At 44.0% G+C, this 16507-nt stretch overlaps 1 protein-coding gene across 1 annotated transcript in view; it reads left to right on the forward strand.

The window, feature by feature from the left end:
• Positions 1 to 2173: 2173 nt before the first annotated feature.
• The window catches only part of SPECC1L (sperm antigen with calponin homology and coiled-coil domains 1 like), a 65571-nt gene continuing 51237 nt past the window's right edge, over positions 2174 to 16507 (forward strand). The window contains exon 1 of the mRNA XM_058036760.1: positions 2174 to 2249. The gene's annotated coding sequence lies outside the window, so the exon portion shown is untranslated. The remainder of the gene's footprint in view (positions 2250 to 16507) is intronic.

Consider the following 16507-nt stretch of genomic DNA (forward strand, 5'->3'; position numbering starts at 1 on the left):
AGGGGCAGGCGAGCCCAGAACTAACCACCGAGAGAAAGCGTTCCTAGCAGACAGCTGAACCGCTCTCACACTCGTTACAGCACACAATGCCGCCATTTAACGCGCTTTTTTCAGCGACCTTTCAAGTTCCAGAACCAAGATCCAAGGCATATGCACCGTCAGCTAGCAGCTCCTTCATTAATTCACTGAGCTGAGCGGTTGCTTCCTGCTGCAAAGCAGAAAGCTGAGCCCTTTGTGGGCTGTCGTGAGAAATACATTGTTCAGAACAAACGCAGCCAATTTTCACATCCTTCATACAGAATTATTGCCATTGAAATGCCACTTTTTAGCTGATAACTTCAAAATCAACCCGAAGGTGGAAACACGACAACATTTTGCTGAAGGTATCACAAAGCAGAAATTATAGCAGAATAACATTGGTCATAGGGTAGGAAAATAAACATCATTATTATTTAAGCATAAAGAGCATTTCACTGTCAAACGAGTGCACCTTGTCTGTGCAGGGGAATCCCCACCAGGTAGGAGCAGGCAGAGTGACAAAGAAATGGCCAAGGAAGGGCATCTCACGAAATTGACTTTCTAAGACGCACACACAGAAAAATTTTCCCACCATGTAAATCAAATGATGTTGCAATATCTGGCAGCACACATCCTGCTGGTTTTAAAGGGAATTCTGATGTAATAGAGATATCATTTACTTTGATTTATAATATTGAAAATTTAACTTCACCAAAGATAGTGAGGGGACTGTAAATCATACTTGCCCTACCAGTCTGCAACGTACAAATTCTGTATTCCTGTGAATTCTAGGAAGGAATGTACCTCAAGGGAGAACACGCAACTCAGTCTTACACTCAAATGTTTCTTTTGCTAAAACAGCTGAGTTGGGAAAGCTTTAGCCTAAATAGAGGGAAACTTTTACAGGAATGTGTCAAATCAGCACATTGTCTTCATTAGTGTGTTCATAGCATTTCCCAGGCAGTGTCTGTAAACACAAACTCTGCTCTACCTCCCACCAAAGCACCCACGCTGCAATTTGGGGTTATTAACTTCAGTTGCTGGCTGTTTGTGACAAGTCAAACATCCTGCACATGATAGGCTACACAGCTGAGCTCAGTTTAGTGTGTTTGAAGGGAGCTCAGACTCTAAAAGCTTGTGTGCAGGAGTTCTTGTCACCTAAGAAGGGAGAGCTATTTCCTACCACAATGTGCTGGTTTTGGCTGGGGTAGAGTTAATTTTCTTCAAGGTGACTAGTACGGGCTATATTTTGGGTTTGTGCTGAACAGTGAAGAAAACTCTAGCCCATTTAAGCCACGACACACATTTGAACATCTACTTCTCACTCGAATGAAAAGCTACAATTACAGATCTGGACAGTAAGGTTTACAAGACCCACAGCTCCCTCACTCACACGTTTCCTGCACTGTGCACACTTGGTGCTGGAGCTTAAAATATGCATGCTTATTCCCTCGCCCCAAAAAAACCCACAAAATAATTTATTTATTCACCAGTCCCAGATGTGGGTACTGGGCTGGGGCCATTGCTGCCCTCCCACCCCTCAGCAACGGAGCTGGGGAAGGGTGTGGAGCACAAGTGTGATAAGGGAGCTGGGGGGGCTCAACCTGAAGAAAAGGAGGCTCAGGGGGGACCCTCTGTCCCTCACAGCTCCCTGACAGGAGATGAGGCCGTGAGGTGTCGGGATCTGCTCCCGGCAACGAGGGACAGGATGAGAGGCTGCGCCAGGGGAGGTTCAGGTTGGACACGAGGAGTAATTTCTCCACAGAAGGGTTAATCACACATCGGAACGGGCTGCTCTGGGGGGTGATGGAGTCACCGTGCCGGGAGGTGTTTGAGGACAGACTGAACGTGGCGCTCACTTCACGGCCACGTTCTAGATGACCCGATGTGTTGGGACACAGGCCGGGCTCTGCCACCTGAGAGTTTTTCCTCCCTACCTGAAGCCGCTACCCCGCGGTTCCGAGGCTCAGGTGCGGAGCGGGGCCGCCCTGAGGGCGGGGCGCGCTCACGGGCGGCGCGTGCGCGGGGCGGCCCCGCCCTTTCCCCTCACGGCCCCCGGGCTGGCGGGGGGCGCGTGCGCGGTGCCGCCAGGGGGCGGGGCGGAGGCGGGCGGAGGGGTCCCTGCCGTGCGCGCGCCCCTCCGCGCCCCCCCCGCTCCCGCCGGCCCGGCCCGCGCGGCGCCCCCGGAGCCGGGGCTGCGGAACAGCGGGAAGGAGGCGGCGGCTGCCCCGGTAAGCGCCGAGCGCCGGCGGGCGCAGCCCGGCCCCGACCCCCGCCCGCCCGCCCGCCGGGGGGTCGCCCGCGGCCGCGCAGGCTCCGGCAGGGCCTGTGTCCCGCGCCCCGGCCGCAGCGCCTCGCGGCCGCGGGAAGCCCCGGGCGCGGCCCCTCCGCACCGCCTCCCCCGAGGGGCCGCGCTGTCACCCGCGGCGGTGACACCGCCCCGCGCCCGCTCGGGTCCCCCGCGCCCCAGGGGCCGCCCGCGGCACCCTCCGGCCGGCCTGGCGCTGTCAGCCGCGGTGCGGGAACCCGCGGGGCTGGCGGGGAGCGGCGGAGCGGCCGCCGGTGCCGGCTGGCGGGGAGGCGCAGCCTGGCCCGCGTCCGCATCCCTGGGGGAATCGTTCGCTTCACGCTGCGGGCTGGGAGAGGGATGGTGGGTGCGTGTGCAGCTCCCTGAGGAGGAACGCGGAGTGCCCGCGTTCAGCAGCGTTCCGGCTGGGTTTGGTGTGTTCGGGAGCACCTTTGTCTGCATTCTGGTGTCATGCTTCTCTGGAGCGCGGCTTTTCTGCCTTTTTAGGGCTGAAGGAGCCTCTTAAGTTCCAGTTTTGTGCCTGCTGTCTGCCATCCTGTGCCTCACTTGCAAGTCTGTCATGACCTGGTATAACTCGGGATGTAGGTAGGCAGGTTCCTATAGCAGGGCCAAATCCGGTCACCAGCCTGCTCTGAGGGTTCTGTACGCTGTGTCTTTAGAGAGAAAAACAATGCGGTGCTGTGCTAATGCTCCGCAAACTGCACCCTCCTCTCCACAGCACCATCTGTGATCGCGTGAAGTGTCTGTCTGTGCTGGGATCTGGAGAACAGAGTTCTCTTGTAGCAGAAAATGTGTCATGTAAGTGGCTCTGCTGGGTGAAAAAAGCTCCAAGGAGCCGTGGGCTCTGTTGAAGGGCATCGTCTGTGCAAGCTCTGCTCACCCCGAGAGCAAACATAAACCTTCTGGAGCTGCTTCCTGCTTCATTAATGGTGTGGACTTTGGCTGCTGAAAGATAGGCAAACTAAAGCCCCTGGCTGCTTTTAACACTGTGGATCACAATGTAGGGCTGTAGTAGCTCAGAAGAAGAGAAGCAGTTTCTTCTCTGTCTCCAGCCTGGTTGAGTGTTGTTAGGTAGTTGCTAACTAAATGAAAAGAGAAGGTCATTGTAAATAGTCTGAGATTAAAACTGGGAAACTGAGACGGGAGTAGTCTCATGTTTCTTGTAACACTGCCACTTCACTTTCAGCTAATGGAAAAACCAGATTCCAGGCTGGTAAACTACATGAAGTAAGGAAAAAAACCCCTTGATTTCTCAGATGTTTTTGTATGGCTGAAGATACATCTCTTTTTCTTTATTTTTTGAATATGATACATAATTGGGAATAAAACCTCTCTGATATTTTTAACATATTTTCCTATTCCTGTCAAATAAAGGGCCATCTAATTAGATAATGCAGCCCACATTTTCCCAGTTACTTTATCTGCTCAAGCTAATTGCTGACATGTGTTTTAGTGTGATCATCAGTAAAGATCTGTCTTCTCTCTCTGATTGTTTGAGGGTTTGTTGTATTAAAGTCTGATGATGGTGGAACATCACAGTGGGAAAACCTCAGTGCAGGGATTTCCAGGTGTCATGGACTGTTACCTTCTATTGTGATTTGCAGCTCTGTGGTATTTTTCATTTCTCTTTGTGCTTTAGGCTGGTGTGATCTCTGTGGCCTTCCAGGTGTCTCCCAAAGGTATTTTCTGCATCAGGATGAACCCAGAGCTAAGATTTTCATCAATGGAGAGTGTGTATGGACACAGCAAATCAAACTTGGGCATTAGGCTGAGGTCTGGTAGGTGTTTAGCCACGGCATTGTCAGCATGGGCACTGGCATGGCTTGCTTGGGCCAGCTGGAATTTTCCTGAGCTATACCTGAACATCATTTAAAGGTGGCAATTGCTAGGGCTAAAACTTCCTGAGCTTTAGAAGTTTCTGCCTTTAGCACATGTTGGGATGGATATTTTTATGTTGGGATGGATATTTTTATGCTGCAAAGATTTACTTGTACAAAATAAATCTGATATGCAATCAACATTTTATGTATTGATAGCTATGTACTTAAAAGTAACATTTTGCAGTCAAATTTGTGCCATTTTTGCTTTACTGTTGGTATGAGGGAGGAAAATAGATTCTCAGTAGGTGGAGGCTATGGAAACTCCTTAGGAGATTTTTCACTAATGTAATTCAGAAGCTCTTTTTGGACCTTGTGGAGTTGGAGCCTGTGTTGCCAACAAGGATCCAGTCCTAGCAGTGTGTAATGCTATTAATGGGACTGAATCAGTATTGCTCATTGGGAAAACAGCTTAAGAAATGTGAGGCTTGTACTTCCTGCCTTAAAAATCACCCCATTTAGTCTTATTTTTGGTCTTTCTACTGAAAAAGGGAGAAAGAGCAGTGTTGGAAGCTGATTTATGCACATAATGGTAGCCTTACATGACTAGCTACAAGGAACCCATTACTTGTTTCTTTTGAGCTTATTCCAGCTGAAATGATCAGAGAAGGCACCATTTGGAGCACTTAGCACTAGTGCAGCCTGGAAATAATCACAGGATTCTATCTTTAAACATAAATAATTCATTAGTGGAGTTTTCACACATATGTGCATGATTTTCTTTGGGAAAGAAGACTTTACTGTCCTACACCTACAAGGCACTACAACTTTTGATCTTCATCAAACATACAGACTTTTGATCTTCATCTTCTCAGGGTGCTTCAGTTTTGCAAAGAACTGATACTGTGTTGTAAATCAGTGGCAAAGCTAGTAGCTTCCCAAATTGCAGGGAAGAATAATACAAGGGTAAATTCTGAAGTTAGGTGAAAGGAGACTTTATGGAGGGTGTCAATCCACAAAAAAAAAATGTTTAGAACAAGTCACTTATTGCATATTAAATTTTTATAAAGCCACTAAAGCAAAATTTCAGAAGAGTAAATAACAAGTTTTTACTTGCTTCAAAACTTAGTTTGACATTTTTGACAGCTAAATCTTGCATGAATTTTATTTTCCATCACTGTGTGCCAGAACGGAGCCAAGGTAATGACTGGTGCAACTAACTGTTAGATATGCAGTTTTATTCAGGAAAATGAACTGAGCACCTAACATGTAGTATTTAAATAACAGTAAAAAAGAGTTAAGGTAGAGTTGAAGTACTGAGTGATGTATTTGATGACATCAGCCTGGAAGTATCTGTGTATTTTGGATGCTGAAAGCATTTCCTTGGCTTTGGTCATTTGGCCAGCGTGGGGCTCATGCTCTGCACAGGCACCTGCAGTGAGTAAAGGCTTTCTGTGGGATCTGCCTTTGGGGAGGTGGCTGGGAGGCATGACCAGGGTGCTGCCATTCTCACTGCTCCCTGAAACTTTGTGTGTTCTTCTCAGTGCATGTCTGTGGATGTTCTTAATTAAAAGCACGCAGTGGTTTTGGCAGATGGAGCCTTCTGCTGCAGAATTTCTTTGCTGTGGGAGGGTTGGTGCTGGAGAGTGTTCCAGCATTGAAATAATTCAATGTATTTCTCTGCTAGAATATTGGCTTTGTATGGACAAGTCTTAAGTGACGTGGGCAAGTTTATAAAAATGATCTGCTAAAGTTTGACTTTCTCTTTTTAGCCGTAGATTTTTAATTTTTTTTTCTCCTTTTCCTGAGTTGCTGGATTATACTGAGCTAAATTTTTCTTTTATTTAGCAAAACAAAAAATTTCTTTTATTGAGGGTTGATAATGGGTGTGCATTTAAAGTAGCATCTGCTGTGCAGTGTCTTTTCAGACAATGGTCTTGCATGTTTCAATTTGCTCTTCCCTAACAAGTGACCAGCACTTTAAATGGTTAATGGCAAATATTTCCTTCAAGTCCCTGAAGGAATATAGGCTATTCTGGAAGAGAAAAGGAAAACCAAAGCTACTTTTATAGGCATGATTCCTTCCACAAATCTGAGTAACTGTGTACACTTGAAGTTTTAGTTTTGTTTTTATTTCTCTCTGTGACAAAAAAAACCAGAACCTTTCCTTTCAGTGACAGAATCATGCAAAGCTACTTTGTATCTGCACCTGCTTACATGAGATGGACAATTAATGTCTCTTGGAAATGATGAACTTCTTAAATGCATACAGTTGTTGTCATCAAATTATTCTTGATTTAGGATTTGTAAATATGAGATGCGTCCTTGAATGTGGCAATAGCATTGGATTGAACTATATTGAGGTCATAAAGAAATGTCATGTTAATATGAAAACTTTGTGACATAAACTTTTCCCCCGTTACTGTTGCTTTTCTTTCTAGTTTTATACAAAACTACAGGAGAAAGTTTCCTCAGCCTGCAGCATGGGTGTGCCTGGGACTTTGGAGAAGTTTAAAGGTGCCATCATGCTGTTCTCCAAAGGTTTTGATAGTTTGCTGGGATAGATATTGCTGTAAAAGATGCAAATTCTGTTTGTGAAAACTCAGGAAAAATGGTAAAGACATTTTAAAGGGTATAGATTCAAGTGTGCAGATAAAAATTTCAGTCCACTTTTTCATATTCAGAACTACATTTGCTGTGTTAAAAATGTGAAATCATACAAATTCTTGTTAGAAAAACTTATTGACAGTTTTCTCAAAATCTTTCTGATGTACACAACTGTAAGAAATAAGTAGTGTCTATCTACAGAAGAAAATTAAGTCTATCAGTTATGGACATTAGCGTTGTAATATAAAGGACATTTAAAGGAAAATACTTCAGTATAGCCTTTTTTAATAGTAAGACTGCATTTTGCTGGAGGAAAAATTATTCTGAGGCCTTCAGTCATGCATCAAAGGTTTGCCAGGAAACCTGGAGATCCAGGAGCTTTTCAAAGAAATACCTTAAAAGTGTTTCAGAGTTGAAAGTGCACTTTGCATTCCATGAGGATATCAGCAGCTACATCAGCTAGGGATGCTGTACTGGGATTTTGGTGCTTTCCCAGGCTTTGTCCCATGTAGAATCCTGCATTGCTCCTGCATTGAACCCAACTGTCCCAGGGAATGGCAGCTCCATAAACTGCCTGGTGATTCACCCTTTTCCAGAAGGCTTGGCATAAAATTTGGAAGAGAAATAGTCCTACCCTTTTTCCCTGGGGAAATAAAAAATTACCAGTAGATGGGAACCTCTCCATGCTGTCACAAGGACTTTTCTTCCATATGACTCAAATTTGTGTCCTTGAGCTTCCACACTGGGGCCAGTAACTGCTCCTCCCTTAGTGACACCAGAGTGTTTAGGAAGGATTTGCATGTGCTTCTGTCTGCCAAGCCTGAAGCCTTTAAACTGTGTAATGAGTGTGCTGTTGACAGGTCTTGGAGGTGAGGAAAGATGTGGGCCACTGCACAGGATTGAAATCTGCAGCCAGCCAGGCTTCAGACCCCTCAGTGCCTGTTTAGTGACGTGGTCATAGCATAAAAATAACACAGTTCATCTGTGCCCTGGCTTGGAAAGTGTTGGTGGCTTGGTAGGGGACAGTAAGAGGTTCATTTAAAGCAGGGCTGTTGCTGAGAGGCCAATAGCCTGAAACTGAATTAAAACAAATTTGGGGCTACACCATCTCTGAAAGGATGAGACTTCCTTCTTGTTCCCAGTCCCGCTGCTTCCTTTGCATAGTATCTAGCAATTACAAGGTGAGTCACATCAGTCCTGATCTGTCTGAAAGACCAACTCATCAAAAATGAGCTGTGATCTCTAGAGTGGAGAGAAGGGAGAGGACTGAGCAAGGGGTGGGACTGCCTCTTTAGGTGGCAAGGTACAATTAAGTTATTTTCATGACTAACTTAAGCAATCCTCAGCAGGCACTTCTCTCCCCCAGCCTTAGCAAGATTGACTTGTGCATGAGCCATTCCCATTCAGGCCATTTGCTTTGTGCATCTGAGCCCAGGATGGTCCTCCTGGGCTTGGGAATCCCAGAGCTGTGAGCCCCTGGGGCCTGGGAAGCTCCTCAGGTCATGCATCTCTTTATTGCTTCTCTGTCCTCTGGGATTTTCTTGTTGCAATGCCTTCAAGAATGTTGTCAGACCAGGTTGGGGGTGAAGTGGACATGGTGAGCACTCAGTCACCTCCCAGCTCCAGATGTCCAGGCAATAGAACGTCCTCAAGCTGAGAATTAATCAACTGCTGGTAAGAACAGATCTGTCACCATAACCATCCTGCTGTCAGGACTGGGAGTGTTTGGATTTTGCATGAACTGGAGATCTGGTGGAGTGTTTTGGATGAGCATGAGACCCAGTCAAAGTTAATCACTTCTCTTACAGGTTTTACCTGTCACACAGTGTGCTGGGAGCCACTGGTCTGCCTCTGAAATGGCATTTTGCATGTCCCTTCTCTGTCCCCCTCCTGTGCTGGGCACTGCCTGCTGCCTGCCTTGCTCCTCCCTGGGAACTTGGTGCAGCAGAAACCTTTGCTGCAGCTGCTGCTGTCTGAGTTCAGCTGACAACATTTACAGTGCACCAAAGGGAAGGAGGAGGTCACCACTGGCCACCTGCTCAGGGCAGAGACAGAGAGAACATGGCAGTGAAATGTTGTGTGCTGAGCCAGTGAGTTTGAAAGGGAAGGAAGCCGTAGTGTTGGTCCTGCACCTTTTGTTGTGCTGTTCTACCAACTCCCCTGGTTTTAAAATTGCCAGGGCTGGTTTTGGAAGGGCTGCCAGGCAGTGCCAGGGGAATTTGCATGTATGAGTTTGTCAGTAGGACTCGTGGCTGGAGGAATCACAGCAATTAACACTGCAAGCATTCTACCAGTGGACTTTGGTTGTTGTGTGAGCAATACAGTACATGCTTAAGGTTATAGGACACTAAATACACCTTTGGAACTGGAAGGTTGTTGATTTTTGGAGTAACACTTGCTTTAGACCCTACTTGGAATAACAGGTAAGAGCACTTCCAATTAATGGAGTTAACTGATCAAGTATCACTTTTTAGATTACTGGGGTTTATGCTTAAAGCTGGCCAGTCCTCTGGCTGGGAAAATCTGTGTGTTAATTTTTTTATTTTCCTGGAAAGCAAGTGTCACTGTAGGAGTTAGCTCTGTTTCATCAGAAAACTAACCCAAGGGTTTTACAGGGAAGGTTGACATGTCTGCTGCTTGCTCAAGCCTGTAAAATCTGACATAGAAGTGCAATTGCTACCCAGGAAATAGGTATGTGCTGCCTCTCGTAGTGTGTGGCTTAACATTGGGATGAAACTGTGAAATTTACCAAAAGGAGTGAAAAATGGCTGTGTAACTAAATTACCTGTATTTTCAACACCAAGGAAACAAACCCTACTTTATAGAGATGTGGCTGGTGTTTTGATCTGCACTGTGAGCAGCTGTAGTTAATGGGCTGACATAGAATGTTTTGTAATCATTTTAATGATGGATACCAGTTAGATAAGGATTTACCTGGTCTGTTATTCTGTTTCTCAAAGTTTTTTAATTAAAAAAGTCTTCTGAAGCTGCCATCAGTGTAGAATCTCTTGCTGATACCAAGTTGTGGGCAGTGTTGCCCTTCCCTGTAGAACAGTTTCTCCATGCTAGCTGATGAACAGTTGTTTTTTCTTTCCTTGGCAGTGGTTCGAAATAGCAGTTGTTTGAAATAGGAGCTTGAAAACAAGGCTACATAATTTAATTTTGTTATGAAAAGGCCTTTAGAGCACAGTTTGTGAGTTCAGGAGTTCTGTAAATGTTCCTGTCACTTGTCTGGAATGTTAAGTATTGCAACGGTTCCACATTGCTTGCAGCAGCTACAGCTCTGAAGTTTTCTCCAAAGAAGGAGTAGAGAAATTGAGGTGTGCAACAGCCAATTCTTGCCCAAAGCTCTTCTCTTTCCTCCCTTCTGTTTGAAAGAGAAGTAGCAATAGCAAACGCAGCTTAAAAACAGTGGATGGATAGCATAACTTAAATGCAGAATTCCTATTTTTTTAATTCCACAACTTGTAATGGAAAACTGGCAAAGGGTGTTCAGAATTTTTAAGACAGAAAGTAGTAGAAAAGTCTTTTCTCTCTAAAAGACTCCCTGCAGCCCTGTGTGCTCCATCTGTATTGCAGCGCAGTGCGCAGTTGTGCATTATTTTCCCCCCAGTTGTGCATTATTTTCCTCCCAGTTGTGCATTATTTTCCTCCCAGTTGTGCATTATTTTCCTCCCAGTTGTGCATTATTTTCCTCCCAGTTGTATATTATTTTCCCCCCAGTTGTGCATTTTCCTCCCAGTTGTGCATTTTCCTCCCAGTTGTGCATTTTCCTCCCAGTTGTGCATTTTCCTCCCAGTTGTGCATTTTCCTCCCAGTTGTGTATTATTTTCCTCCCAGTTGTGTATTTTCCCCCCAGTTGTGCATTATTTTCCTCCCCAGTTGTGCATTTTCCTCCCAGTTGTGCATTATTTTCCTCCCAGTTGTGCATTATTTTCCTCCCAGTTGTGCATTATTTTCCTCCCAGTTGTGCATTATTTTCCTCCCAGTTGTGCATTATTTTCCCCCCAGCTGTGTATTTTCTCCCCAGTTGTGTATTTTCCTCCCAGTTGTGCGTTTTCCCCTCAGCACAGGAGCAGAGCAGGCCCTGCCCACGCTGGCACAGGGATCAGCCCACCTGGAGCTCCAGCCCACCTGCAGCTGGGGGCAGATGCCTCAGGAAAAAGCCCAAACCCAAAATCTTCCCTCCTACCCTGACTGCTCTCCCAGCCTGTAATTAGTTTTGGCTCAGGGGGGTTTCTGAGCCCTTTGTGCTCAGATGTTGAACAGCCATTAGGAAATTTCTGTGCCTTGTGCATGGCTAGTCTCCCCATCTCCTCACACAACATACATTAAACATACAGCTCACTTTTTTTTTTTTTAAAATTTATAATCTGGCTCTAAATTAATTTGCTGGTTAGTAGTTGTAGTTTTTTACTGGAAGAGATGTTTAACAGCCACTCCCAGCCTGCCTTCTTGATGCCATTCCAGATTTGATAGGCTTTTGTCATGATCCCTGTGAGATATCTCATGGGAGCTATTATATACCTTTGATCTTATTTTTGCCTCTTGCTTGATCATTTTAAGATCTGTAAGAATTTTTTTTTGAGGTTGAGAGAAGAACTGCACATAGCAATAAAGGGTGGGTAGATGGGCGAAAAATTGATTTGTTGAGTGTGATATTTGTGTTTTATGGTCCATTCTCTATTCCTTTCTTTAATAATTTTTGGAATTGCTTTGCTTTTTTCCTTTTCCTATTTCACACACTGCACTGATGGTTTAATGAAGCTGTGAATCAGAATGCTGGAGTTTTGCTGAGCAGTAATGACACACTGAGAGCACATTTATATTTGAAGCTGAGGTTGCTTTCCTCTGAGAGATAGATGTGTTTGTGTTTACCTCTATTTAATTTTGTTTGCTGTTTTTATTGTCCACTTAGTCTCATAAGGGTTTTTGTGATTCCATGGACTCTCTGTTATCCTTGGTATCTTAAATTACCCACTAGCATCAGCAAACTTGCAAGTCACTAAAACTGATGTCTTGATCTTAAGCAATAAAAGAAATGCACTATTTGCTCTGGGCTGCTGGAATCCAGTGGCTTATATATCATGTTTTTGGAATTATTGAGCAAGAGACATTGTTGTAGAGTGCTTGTACAGCTTGCAGGCTGAAATTATAGATGTGGAGACCTGTGTCTCTTTCTAGATAACTTCTTTCATATTCCAGATATGAAATGGTGTCTGTGCTGTCTTGTCTGCAGAGACTCGGGAAAGTTCTGTGTCTGTGTTTTACAGGGGGTTGGTGAGGCTGTATTTTATAATCTCTTTGCTTTTCTGCCTTTTGGGACTGTATAAGTGACCTGAAAACGTCATTCCCTAATTATTTGGGCAAAGTTGTCAGCCTGAATATATCAAAACCAAAGAATTTGCACAAATACAGAGTGAAAGTGTACTGACTCTGTTGCTCTTAGATGTGAGCAATTTCTTCTGTAACTTGGGTATTTGATTTTCCAAAAGTGCTCAGTAGCCTCACATTTGAGGGATTGCTTTCTTCTTTTATTTTCCCTTAAAAGATAATTCTAAGATAATTTATAATTTTCTTAATAATTCACTATTTTTAGTAGGTAGTGTTGCTTGATGCCTCTCAAAAACACTTTTGTTGCTCAACCCTCTATTGTCTTCCAGGCACAGGAAACTATATTCTGTACTCCTGTAACTACTACTCTTCACTTTTGTGACAACAATATTAGCATAAACAAGCAGATTAAATAAAGGATGATATTAAAATAATCACAGTGAGGAATCATCCCCTCCCTGCCCTGCTCAGGGCTGTGAAGTGTAATGCTGGGAGCATTGCATGTTGGCTGCCTGCGTGCATCATATCAGCTTGCAGTCAGCAGCAGAGCCATGCTATTGGGCAGAGCAGCTGGGAATTATTATTTATGCAGTTGTGTGTGCAGCTGCTATAAAGGCCAGGCTGGTTCCACAGCAGCAGGGAGAGCCCTCCGGAGCTTGCTGTGTGCTGGACTATGTGTGCTGTGGAGAGAGAGACGCCTGGGAAGGGATACAGGTTAGAGGGAGCACTTACAGTGCACTTCAGGAATGCAGTCCTTCTATCTGATGCTTTGGTTGTTTTGGCTTTTTTCCATTTTGATTAATTGATACTGTTTGTGCTATCATTAATCAAATGTTTTCCACTAACGTCTTCTGCCTGTTGATGACTATTTTCTTTAGCAGTGCCTTTTTTTCCTTTTTTTTTTGAGGAGGAAGTGTGTATAAAGGGAAAGGAAGTCTTCAGCAATTCTTTCTTTCTCCCTAGGGCAAAAGATAAAATACAGTTTTATATGCAATATTTTCTTTTTAAAACAATAGTGAAATAATATTTTTGTTCTCGTTTGAATTGTTAATGCTGTGCGTTACTCTTCAGAAAGCTTCCTTTGGTTGGAGAGTTTTATTTCTTATTTTAAAATTTATTGTTAAATTTTCTTGTTGGACAGAAACAAGATTATTGCTGATTCTTAATACTCTTTCTTCCTAAGGAATGTGGTTGTGTTCTTCAGAAACAACTACTACAAAAGTAGTTTTATCTGCCATATCTGCCTTTTTAGGAACTGGGTGAAGCGGGGCCTTTTCTGCTTCCAGTCACACAATATTGATGTCTCCTGTATTCAGTGCTGAAACCCCATCTTCTTTTTCCTTCCTGGAGAAGGCAGGAGGGGAGAAATTGGCACAGAGGCCATAAATTCACTTTAGGGCTCTTAGTAAGCAGCTGCTTTTAGAACCTGTAATGCAAATTGATGTCTTGTTCTTGTTTTGTGTCACCCATTTGTATATTTTTCTCAGTTTTTAAACTCTAATGGTGTAAACTTCTTTCATTAGGAAATTAACTACTAAGGCTTTGTTTCTGTGGAGTTAAAACAGGAACAGTGGTCTCTAAGCCTTCTTGTCCTCTGTGTATCTTTAAATCTTTTATTTCTGGAAATGTGGTTCTAACTTTGAGTTTCAGTGAATCAAAAATACTGGTCTTGAGTGTCAAATTTCTGGATATTTTAAAGTAATGCTGTGATGAAACATGAGGATTTATACTTAGCTGACATTGCTGAGTTTTGCTTTCTTCCATCACTGCTTTGCAGTCGCTGTTCCTGAAGCAAACACTGTGGCATGTTTTCAGGAACACTTCTCATGGATAAAAAAATGCTACTTTGATTTTTTAAGATTTTTTAAGCCTTCTGATGTTTACATTTTTGCAGTAAACTTTTTCACACACTTTCTGTAAATAATTTAGTGTTTTACATTCTTTATAGAAGAAATTTGGTAGACTCTTAAGTTGTCCAGTGTCATTGGAGAGGTGGCACTGTCGCCCTCCAATCCACTGTCTCTTTTAGAAAACTCTAAATGTTAGAATCAGAAAATAAACTTCCCTTTTCTTCACCTTGAGCAGTGGTGTGTGTGCTCCTGTTGTGTCCTATAGTGACAGTGAAACATTTGAGTTCACAGAGTCTTGTCACTGCTGCCCCCTGAGATATCTTGATTCCAGTAGAAATGGGTTGTTCTGTAAAAGGCAATGTTGGCCTGCATCTCTCTGAGGCCATCACCCAGTGGGTTATGTTGTTCTTCCTTGCTGTGGTAAACAGATCCAACTGTGTTTACTGTGCATGCAAACTCGTGTGTGCTGTGTCTGGCTGTGCAAGGTGTGGCAGGGCTGCTGACTGTGCTCTGCAGGCGTGGAAATGTGCACTGCAAGCAGTGCTGGCTGTCCCCATGCCAGCCAGGGCTCCTGCCTGATCTGCATTGCCAGGCAAGGGTGGCACAGTCATGGCATTGCCAGGGACCCAACCCTCCTGGGAGCTCTGACCATCAAAAAAGGGATGGTTCTGACTGACTGATTTATCACAGCTGTGTAGTTTTTCTTTGGGATAATTTTTAAAATGCAGTCAACTTCACTAGAAACCGTGAAAATTCATTTGGTTATTCCTCAAGTGTGCAATTTATTTATGTCTGTAAAACAACAGAAATAACCACTCAATAGTAAAGATGCCAGTTCTACTAAAGAACTCTATCCTCTTTAGTATTTTTCAGTTTTAGTTTTCAGTTGAATAAGATCAAAAGCAGAAGTAAGTGACTCATAAGCATGAAAAAGGCAAGAAATAGAAGTGTGGTGACTTAGATGGTAGCCAGTGTTACCATCTGCTTCTGGAATCTAGTAGGCAGTTGTGCCACTTAATATTAGTTGTGTATAACAAACATATTGCCTTCATGGGGCTTTTCTGGTTTGGGTTCTGGTTTTCTAAGGAGCCTCTCATTTCAAATTATCTCTCAGTTATTTAGTCTTCTGTGAAAATGTTCTGATTACTTGTGGCTATATGGCAGGACTGGTGCATTTTTGACATTGTGATGATGAAACTGCAACAGCAAACAAAGTTCTCTGTGTCTGTTCAGGGCAGCTTTCAGAACTAAAGGAATCTGGAGGCTATAAACAAATTTTCTCAGTGTTTTAAGATGAAGCTTCCTGTTGCTTCTGTTAACAGTGCTTAGGGATCTGAGGAGGCAAAACTCCTGCAGTTTTACTGACTTTGATCAAAGTCAGAATTGAAATGTACTTGTGTGCAGCTGAGGTGGTGCTCGGAAGGAGTGTGTGTAAAGGTACGGTGTTAATTTTGTTAGCTGAAATTATTTAGTACTTCTGACCACTGTGTTATGTCAGATGTCTCATGCACACAGCCATCAGTCTGCTTTTTGTGCCTTTGAAATGCTTCAGTTTTTAAGAGATGGAAATGACTGAACATATTCCCAATCAGCTGTGAGATACTGGGCTGACATAAACCTGATCACTCACTTCCACCTGGAATCCCTCAGACTGAAAGTGGAGTGGGGATGTTGTCCTTTTAATCTTCCATCCCATGACATCTGACTCAGGGTGATGAGGAAAACAGCTGCCAGCTCTCCCTCTTGCAGGAGGAGAAGATCCTGCTGTGTCTGGTCTTTCTGGTAGCCCCTGCTTCAGGTTCTTCCTGTGGCTGTTCTCCTGTCAGTCTGTGCTTCCTTGGAATCAGCTGCTGTTGCTGTAATACCTGCAGTTTTCTGCTGTGGCTGCTCCTGGTTTGGATAAAGCCAGCTTTGTTTTCTGAGTGTTCATCAGCGCGTGTGGGTGGAATGGCAGTGCTGGCAGTTCAGAGACAGCAGGGCCAGGCTGCAGGAGTGCCCCCACTGCAGGCCATGGAGCCCAGGGAGCTGCTTCTGGCTCCTTCCTGCAGGTAATCCTCAGAATCACACCACTCATGTTAAATTTGTAAAGTTCCGTGTGTTTATTATTGTGATTTTTAATAACTGGCTGGAGGGAACCTGAATTTTTCAACTTGTTTGGATTTTTTGTACAGTGATTTTTTTCTCCACAACTGCTGTTTCACTGAACTGGTAATCTTCTCTCAGATCCAGTGTTGTTGGTAGTTAAGCTGTTGCCTGAGTACTCCCACAGTGTTTTCCTTCCCACAGTCAGGAATAAAGGACATTGCTCCCTACTAAGCCTTTCTTTTGCTGGCTAACGAGTGAGCTCAGCTACATGGGTCACTTAGAAAATATCCTCAGTTCAATGCCATTTGTGGAACAAGAACTTAAAAAAAAGAAATTATTATAATTTGGAGTGGAGCTTAGTCCTTAGCCAAAATCCCCTTTAAAAAAAGGCAAAAACCATTGGTCAGTCACATGCATTTTGTTTGGCTCTAATTTGTGGTCTTTGCTGCTCTTCTGGATGTCTGGTCTTAAATAGAACATTATAAAAA

The sequence above is a fragment of the Melospiza georgiana genome, chromosome 18 (genome assembly GCF_028018845.1).
Source record: "Melospiza georgiana isolate bMelGeo1 chromosome 18, bMelGeo1.pri, whole genome shotgun sequence".
Taxonomy (NCBI): Eukaryota; Metazoa; Chordata; class Aves; order Passeriformes; family Passerellidae; genus Melospiza; species Melospiza georgiana.